Source organism: Sander lucioperca, chromosome 14, assembly GCF_008315115.2.
Source record: "Sander lucioperca isolate FBNREF2018 chromosome 14, SLUC_FBN_1.2, whole genome shotgun sequence".
In the NCBI taxonomy this organism is placed as follows: Eukaryota; Metazoa; Chordata; class Actinopteri; order Perciformes; family Percidae; genus Sander; species Sander lucioperca.
The window spans coordinates 8,067,623-8,076,996 of record NC_050186.1 but is presented as its reverse complement, the minus strand read 5'-3'; the positions used below and the strand labels follow the sequence as shown (position 1 = coordinate 8,076,996).

Below are 9,374 nucleotides of genomic sequence, written 5' to 3'. Positions count from 1 at the left end.
AAACAAAACAGAAAAAGGTGATAGACGTCAAACTTGCTATTTACCATCTTAAAAACAGATAATTCCAGTATCTGGAAATCTATGCACAAAGTATCTTTAGAAACTGAAGTCCTTTTTCTTTGAACGATGCTCAACCAACAACATGAGAGCACTGGACCGCCTGGAGTGTCCAGAAGGGTTATAGTTGTTAAACATTTACTATTACTAAACATTTTTATACTTGTTCTTTTGTGCTGTTTTTTAGAGACACCTTTGAAATATCTGTTGATCTCAGGAGCAGAGCAGTAGCTGCTGTAACAAACAGGAAGACAGACTGATTGTAATATAATACATACCTGTGTTTTTAAAGTCCTGGTCAACCCAGAAAGAAGTACAGAGAAATGGATCTGAAGTTCCTGAAGCTTGGTGACGTGGTGACTATGGAAACTGTCTGGAAGTAAGAAAAAAACAATCATATAAACTAGTATGCTCAGTTATAAGTTATGTCAAATGCATTTTCCTCATGCATTTATATCTGGTGTATCTCCTCATCTTTCATTTTAAAGTATTTTAAGTTCCAGCGTGTTCTTACCTGTGTTGTTGGTCTGTGATTCTGAGGAAGCAGAGAGAGCAGAGAGCTGATTATTTATCTATAGAGAGGGAGGATACTCTGTGGTCACATGGTACATGAAAGGAAAAATAATTCTTAATTTAAGGGCTATTGTACCAAATAGGTGCATTAACATTTGAATATTTAGGATCCTCATTAGCTCCTTCTTTGCATTGGAGCTATTCTTCCTGAGATCCTTACAACTCTCTTTATAATGGGACAATGCAATAATTAATACGCACATTACAATACATCATAAACAATACTGAATTGGAAATGAGAAACTAAACATTCACTATATAATTTCATAACACAACTTGTATGATAATAAAATACACATAAGACAAAGACAGACACTTCATAGGGCATTCCATACATTCATGTTTAAGACTTTCAAAGCGTGCTATGGTCACATAACATCCATTTCATCCTCTCAGGACACTTCTTAACAATTGAACACACCTTCATATTTTGTTGACCCTCAACCAATGTAGTTCCTGTGTCTACTCAACTTCTCTAATAGATATTTCTTAGCTAAACTTTTAAATCTATTTTTACTGCTTCTTGTGTAATTTGTACGGTAGGACATTACATTCTTGCATTGCTCTATGTCCCTTTGTCTAATAGTATTTGTTCTTGCCTTTGGAAAAGTAACGTTACCTCTTGTTGTCTAGTTGCATAGTCAGGTCATTCTAAACTAAAAGATAAAATATACAAACTAGATGGTTTCTTTTAGGGATCAACCGATAGTGTTTTTCAATGATACAGATTAGTAGTTAATAAAACCCATAATTGTATAAATATAAATATAATATATAAAAAATAATGTAAATATTTGGAACCAATATGCATTTACAGGGAAAATGAAAATCTGTCTGTCTGTCAAAATTAAGATTTTGGAATGTTACAAACTCCAACACAAAACTACTATTTCATAAATTAGAAACTTTCAACATAAAACACAGTAAAATAGCTTCCTGAAGTTTTATTTAAAAAAAAAAAACTCCCATAATGCACTCTGTCATCTTTTCTTTGTATCCATCTGCAGTAAGATTTCAGAGCGAGAGACAATGAGAAATTAAAGTTAGGCTGTAGTCATTATGTTATCTCACAACTAGCTTAATTTATTACATGCTAAACATTTGAGTGGCCAGAGAGCCCTTACAAGTCATTGGTGAGTTTCAGTTATTCTAATGAAAGATTAACATTTATTTATTCAAAAAACTAGGCTAACTTATTACTAAACTACAGTATCAGTCAAAAGTTTGGACACACCATCTCAATCAATGGTTTTAATTCATTTGTATTATTTCCTACATTGTAGATTCATATTAAAAACATCAAAACTATGAAGGAACACATTTGGAATTAGATAGTAAAGAAAAAGTGTTAAACAAACCAGAAAATGCTTTATATTTTAGATTATTGAAAGTAGCCACCTTTTGCTCTTCTCTCAATCAGCGTCATGAGGTGGTCACCAGGGGTCTCATTTATAAACGTGGCGTACGCACAAAACGGGGCTGAAAATGTGCGTACGCCACTTCTCACACAAGGGCTGTGGTTTATAAAAAACTAACTTGACGGGAGAATGTGCGGTCCTCCACGCAAACTCTGAGCCATGTGTACACACATTTTGGAGACAATGGGAAATGGCGACGCAGATGGTGAGGTGGTGAACTGAAGTCAGACTGCAGAAAGTACACGTAGGAATAACGATTACTTGTAATATTTTATATCACAGTTTTTCACTCCATATCATCCACGGTATCATGAAGATTAAATCCAGCAGTGTTATTTGCACTTGTACTGAGTGATACTTGTTCCATGTTGTGTTGTCATTCCAACACCTTGTAAAATCCAACTCAAATCTTAAATAAAAGATTTAATCGGCGCTGTCTCGCCGTCACATTGTCCGCTACAGAGCGCAGGAGGAGGAGATGGACCGACTGCATGGAATACAGGATAGCATCAAATACCCTAGCATTAGATAACGGCAGAACACAGTGTAATCCACAAATTAACTCTGACATGCACACCTGGTAATTAAAAACCCTTCCTGGTGACTACCTCACGAAGCTGATTGAGAGAATGCCAACAGCAAAGCTGTCAACAAAGCAAAAGGTGGCTACTTTGAATAATCTAAAATATAAAACATATTCTGGTTGACTTTTTCCTTTACTACATAATTCCATTGGTGTTTTTTCATAGTTTGATGTATTAGGTATTAATCCATAATGTAGAAAATAATAAAAAATAAAAACCCTGAATCAGAAGGTGTGTCCAAACTTTTGACTGGTACTGTAGATGAATATTTACAAAAGCAATACAGGTGAGTGTTTTTCTCTGAAATCTGTAACCTTCTACAGTCCATGTAGCCTATTAACCAGTTATACAAGTCTCAGAGTTTAAAGAAGTAGCAAGACACAGTGTAGAAATACTCTGATACAACTATACGTCTTGCATTAAAAATCTGAAGAAAATGTTATTACAACAAACAAAAAATACTAAATTTAACAACAGTAAACATCCATTTCAAAATAAAATACAACTACTGATGCATTAATGCTTCAAACCTTAAATGTTGCAACTTGTAAAGGTGAAGCTCATTTTAATTGAATTCTTTTTTTTGGCAAGCTAACGCTATCAACACAAAAAGTTCATTATTTGGGTTTTTTAAGTGATATAACTGGGCAGGCTTGTCATTATAGAAATAAATCACAGGGTTGGGGTGTTTTTGCAACTTCAGTGTAAAAGGTTATGTTTTTAACTTCGTAAATTCCTGCAGCCTTACCTTGGAAGCTTAGCGTGATGAAGTCCATCAGAGCACATCTGATCCAGGCATGTCAGCTGCTGTCAGCTTGATGATGTTGATTGGCTGTTAGCAGTGAGGTTGAGTGTTGATTGGCTATTACTCGTATATCATCTAGCCAATCAGATGGTGTTGTGGGCGGGACATTAAGTCAGACTCAGTGGTGAGTAAAACCAGGGAATATGGAGAGACTGAGAGCTGTAGCGGAGCCAAAGTAGAACACTTTAATTACCTTTATTGGTTATCAGTCAAATAAAACGCGGACACAGATAATCTGACAAAAAACACCCCAATAATCGGCCAGGGTCGATACTTGATTGATTCCTAGGTCTTTGTTACAAGAATATTTAAAAAAAAAAAATAGCCATAATGAATAAAGTAGTCTAATCTTCTAAACATTTGTGCATTGCTACATTTGTTCTATTTTTGCTTTTAAAACTCCTAGAAGTTTATTAATATTATTATAATATTATACAAAGTTTTAGCTCAGGTTGATTATGAAGAGAATTATGTGGACCTAATATGCTTTTCATCTTTAAAACAACTAGCTTATTTTTCTTTGTCCATTCAACCACCGACTGCAGCTCCTGTGATAGGGTTGTGTTGAACTCACAAGATGTAGATGATGAAATATAAATAGATTAATCATCTGCATACATCGATATACTGACCTTTTTTAAAACAAGTGGTATTTTTTGTATTTTTAATCGTAACTTTTACTGAATTCCCTGTTGTACAGTGTTTTGAGACCATGTCTTATGGTGATATGATTGAATTGAAACTGTGTGTGTGTGTGTCTGTGTGTGTGTGTGTGTGTGTGTGTGTGTGTGTGTGTGTGTGTGTGTGTGTTCCTACCTCAGTTGATGAAGAAGGCCTCAAGTGATGAGGAACTCCTGTGAGAAATAGAGACACTTGTTTTTCTGCGCTCAGATGCAAAGAAGAAATGATGCTAATTTCTTGTAGTTTTCCTGACAGTTGTAGTTGACATAATGTTGAAAATCAGAAGGTTAAAGGCAGCGTTACTGCTCCCAGATGCCGTGCGGCTTCTCTATATAACAACTTACATGAGGAATTCATGAGATATTGGGTAATAAAATGCATAACATGCAAAGATATGAAACAAAGTCATTCTCTCTGGTCTCTTTTGACCCCTGTTGTACATCAGAGGGTTATAAACCAGGGAGCAGGTTGGTTATTACTTTATATATTATTGGTGCTGTTTGAAAATGAACCAGATCAGTGAATATCAATGTTTATGATTTGAAGAATAATGAATGTGTGTGATCCCTATAACCGGTATAGAGCACAACAGTGACCGCCATTTTCTGAACGACTCCAGAAGTGATTTCCTCTGTTCTATATCTCCGTTGATGTTTTATTAAATGCTGATATAAAGAGTTTTAACCCTGGAACCATGACAACCAGCTACGAGAGGAATCAGGACCAGAAAACATTTGATTTGGCACAATTTTATTTTTTGGGAAACTGAAGAAATGTCAAAGGATCAAGATTGTGTACATAAACTATCACAGACTTCAGTGGTATCAGCTCGCTCTAGCTGTTCGCAGGTTCTGTAAACATTTCCATGGTAACCGCGAGTTGGACCAATCAGAGACATCGCCGTTACGCTTAGGATTGTGGGTAGTGTAGTACTTCTCCATAAGATCATGAATAAATAAATAAAAAGTCAATAATTGATTTCATACAGATTTATGTCTTCTACCGGAGGAAAAAACGTTGTTTTACCTCCTCAGAGCTCAGGGTCAGTCTACCTCAGACTGTCTTTAGACTTTATCTCTGATAATCTAATCAATCAATCAATCAATCAATCAATCAATCAATCAATGGGATTGTTACTTCCAGAACCACACTGTTGAGCTCTATTATGAATTATTCTTATGGCTCTTTTTTGCAATATAGATAGTTGACATATATCAGTATTGTGACAAACCTCTCTTCACAGCTTCCCAGGAGTTGAGGATGGAGCACCTTGGAAGTTTTCTGGAAGAAGAAGTCAGAGATCAACCACAGTGAGTTTGATATGTGGGGGGGTCAGGGGGCTCTAAGATACATCAGTTACATTCCTGCTTTATGACATCACTTTAATCTGAGTTAATAACTCAATGTTTCCTTCAGGATTTTTTAGTCCCGCCGCCAAATTGGCTGCAACACAAACAAATATATTTATTCACCTCTATTCACACACAATGAGGCATATTTTCAGTTTCAGTTCAGAAACCAAAACCCAAAGTATAGTATGAAACCATTCATAATGAATTGCATCTTTGCCTCAGTGGCAAAGTTGCCAGCCTTGCTGTGTGCATTTGATTTTTCTTGGCTTTTGGAAAAATAACTCCAAGGCTCGGTTCTAGGGGAATTCAGAAAGAGGTGGCCCATTAATGCTGAGTAGCTGTAGATGGTCACCCTGTGGCCTGTTCCTTAACACTAGAACGGCCAGGATGGTCATTTTGACCGTTTGTGGGTAATAACTTTGCTGAATAAAAAAATACAATCCTGCTGGTACCTGACTTTTCCTAAAAGAGTCTGTATTTAAAATTGTTTTGATATACATTACACAAAAGGCAAAGAAAATACAATCACTTTTACCTATTTTAGCCATACACGGTCATACTGACCGCTCGGATTTTTGCGGTTTTGTTTTTAATCTTTTGCGCGTTTGAAGATGCATCTTGGTTGCTTAGTAATAATCATAGTCTCTGTCAGAGAAACGGAACTAGCGGTCTCGAGTAACAAGTGTGGGCATCACCGATGGGCCGAAGGCAAAGCCAGAGTCGGTAACGTAGGCTACTACGGCGACTCAGTTCTGAATCAGAAGGCAAACACCGGGCGCTCGCTCTGTGAAAGGCGCAGTAGACGTAGATGGCCGGTAGCTGTCTACGTGTTCACATAACTTTATACATGCTACAACTGGCTGGAATCATTGCACACATCCTCTCCAAGGACTGCACCAGCTGTAAAATGTCCTGGAGGAAGTTCATGCAGCTACTGGCAGAGAGCTGAGAGCGGAGTTTATGGAGGAAAAAAAGGGCAGCGGCGCACGGTCCGAGCAGCGCTGCGCACCGCAGCAGACACCAAGGTTAGGTTATAAATGTTCAAATAACATACTTTTAATTGTTATTTGGCTGTGAATTATGTTGAATGAATGAATATTTTTCGGGATATGAATGTATGAAATAATCATGGTTTACTATGCCATGATATGAATTATTGAAACACGTATTAGGCTACTACTCAGAAGTATAATTAAAATCGTTAAAATGTACATGTCGGTGTTATTACGTTGTTCTAAAGATATCCTAAGACAATACATGCATTAATATCGCAATTAGGTATTTATCATGAGAGATTATAGAGTTTGGAATCTGGCGGTCAAAATGACCGCTCACGGCACTTCTAGTAGTTATGGGTTTCCAGCACTTCCAGTATCTTAATGCAGTGTAACTACTTAAGCATGTAAATAATGCACCTAAAATACAAACGTGAGCAAGGGCGTTGAGCAATCGCTATTATAGTGAATCAACAGCCACGTGCAATTTAGCTAGCAGATGAAGGTGAAACCACGAAAATCACCAGTTAACTTAATTTAAATGTGCAAGAACTATAGACTAATACAGGCTTAAATGAACTGACAACATAAGTTATACGACTTACAGTTCTCAAGGATGCACACATGCCATCTCAACCGGGTCCTCCAGACAGACCTCCTGTCTCTTTTTTCTGTCTCTTTTGCGTGCCCACTCGCGTTGTGAAGCGCGTGCCCACGCTATTCTCCGACGTGCTCTCTACCAATCACTGCTGATAGACGGCTTTTTGTACATTTCTGATACCGTGGCGGGAGGAATCTAACCGTGGCGGACCGCCACTTGCCAATCAACATAGAGGAAACACTGTAACTTCTTCTTGAGAGAGACCATAACATACAGTTTATCTCTATATTGATGTTTTCACAGCAAAACAAATACACTTAAAATTGGCAGTTTGCTATGCTTAAAACAGATAATCATGATTCAAAAGTATAAATGATTTTAATCTGAAATGGAATCATTTATCTAATTTTATCAAGTTCAAACACAAAGCAGAGGTCAAATCAGAGGTGTCTGAATGTGGAAACTTCTCTCTAGACTCCATCTTTAGAAACATAAGTCCTTTAAATGCTCGACCAACAACACGACAACACTGGACCGACTGGAGGGTCCAGTAGAGTTAGAGCTGTTAAATATTTCACATTAATGGCCATCTATCAAACAAATTAACACATTACTACTTCTTCTTTTCTAGGAAAACCTTTGAGAGGCCTGTTGATCTCAGGAGCAGAGCAGCAGCTGATGTAACAAACAGGAAGACAGAAAAACATCCAACCTGTGATACATACCTGAGTTTTTAAAGTCCTGGTCAACCCAGAAAGAGGTCCAGAGAAATGATCTGAAGTTCCTGAAGATTGGTAATGTGGTGACTACGGACACTGTCTGGAAGAAAGAAAATAATAAATCATATGAATCTAAGGCAGTATGCTCAGTTATTAGTTATGGCAAATACATTTTCCTCATGTGTTTATGTCTGGTATTACCTCCTGATAGTATCATTTGAAGTATTTCCAGTTCTAACGTGTTCTTACCTGTGTTGTTGGTCTGTGATGCTGAGGAGGCAGAGAGAGAAGAGAACAGTTTATATATCAGTAGAGAGGGAGGAGGATCTGGGGTCACATGATTTAAGAGAAAGAGTTTGACTTCAAATCATCAGTTAACAGGAAGGGACACTCTGTGGTCACGAATTCACACAAACTGTCTCAGAGACAGACTAACTTCATAGACTTCTTCTTTTGAAGATTTTAATGTCACGTAATTTCATAGAAACAGTTTGACTTCAAATCCTCAGTTTAACCAGAGGAGAAGTGAGGGAGGAGTTCTCTTTAGAAGACTTTTACTGATTACCTGAGATGAAGTTCAGGTGTTGCAGTAAATAAAAGTAAAATAATTAATAATTATAAGTGTTGCGTGTAGAAATAATAGCATTAAATACTGACAGTTAATGCTTAGAGCTGCAGATGTCAGATAGGAATGTCAGTTTAAGGGTGTTGTGGTTTTTGGTAAAGAAGCTGTGTGCATCTCATTGAGGAAGTGGTTTAAAGAACTCTGGGTGAACTCTGATGCACCAAAGGTTAAGCTTAGGTCTCTGAATATAGAATAAGCCTTATATGGTAGAAAGAAGCATTATGAACCAGACAGTTGGTAGAGAAACAGGAAATGTGTAAAAGCAAGCTGTGCAACACAGGCGGCCTCAACCCTGGCCAAGATGACTAGAGACAGAGGACACTGCCCTGGCCAAGAAGGGATAAGACAGAAGGGACAGCTCACAACTGGACCGAGACTTTGCTAACCTGAGCTCCGACTACCTGTGTCTGAAGCCAGGGATACTTAATGTCTTTTGTGAACTCACAATTGTGATCTGTAAACTTCTATGCTAGACTCAGTAAACTTTGCTTGACTTTAATCTATCGTCTCAGATTGATCCTTGAGTATATTGGAGTCAGATCTTTTGGCCTTCGGGCCTGTGCCTTTTTGACAGAAATTTCCTTCAGTTTATAAAACAAAACTTGTCCAAGGTGATTAGAGAGCCCGTTAGTATGAAGGTAAATATGGTGCAAAAATGGAGAGCTTGTAGAATACGATGTGAGAACTTGCAGAACAAAAAATCTGAACTTGTACGTTAAAATTTGCACTTGTTGCTATTCCACCAAGTTTCCATGCTACATAAATAAGCCAGACAGAGATGTCCCTCATCTGGCGATAGAAACCCTGATTTTCCCATAGACTGTATATAAGAAGGCTTTTCCCGTTCTGTTAGCTCAGAGCTCCACAGCCTAAGTCCACAGGTACTAATTAGTTTTGCACCAAATGTATCGTCAAGAGTGTTGTGAAAGTCGAGGTGCAGATTGGCCACTTTGTGATGCGAGAG

At 37.6% G+C, this 9,374-nt stretch overlaps 1 protein-coding gene across 4 annotated transcripts in view; it reads right to left on the bottom strand.

Annotated features, from left to right (window-relative positions):
• The window catches only part of LOC116057126 (deoxyribonuclease-2-beta-like), a 240,191-nt gene that overhangs the window by 205,473 nt on the left and 25,344 nt on the right, over positions 1 to 9,374 (bottom strand). Inside the window, exons 1-2 of one of the 4 annotated variants that reach the window (XM_035991877.1) lie at positions 8,035 to 8,125; positions 7,792 to 7,885 (exon numbers count right to left, since the gene is read on the bottom strand). The gene's annotated coding sequence lies outside the window, so the exon portion shown is untranslated. Of the gene's footprint in view, positions 1 to 335; positions 431 to 571; positions 586 to 7,791; positions 7,886 to 8,034; positions 8,126 to 9,374 lie in introns of those variants that run through there. The other 3 variants (XM_035991878.1, XM_035991880.1, XM_035991879.1) reach the window with 3 other exon arrangements.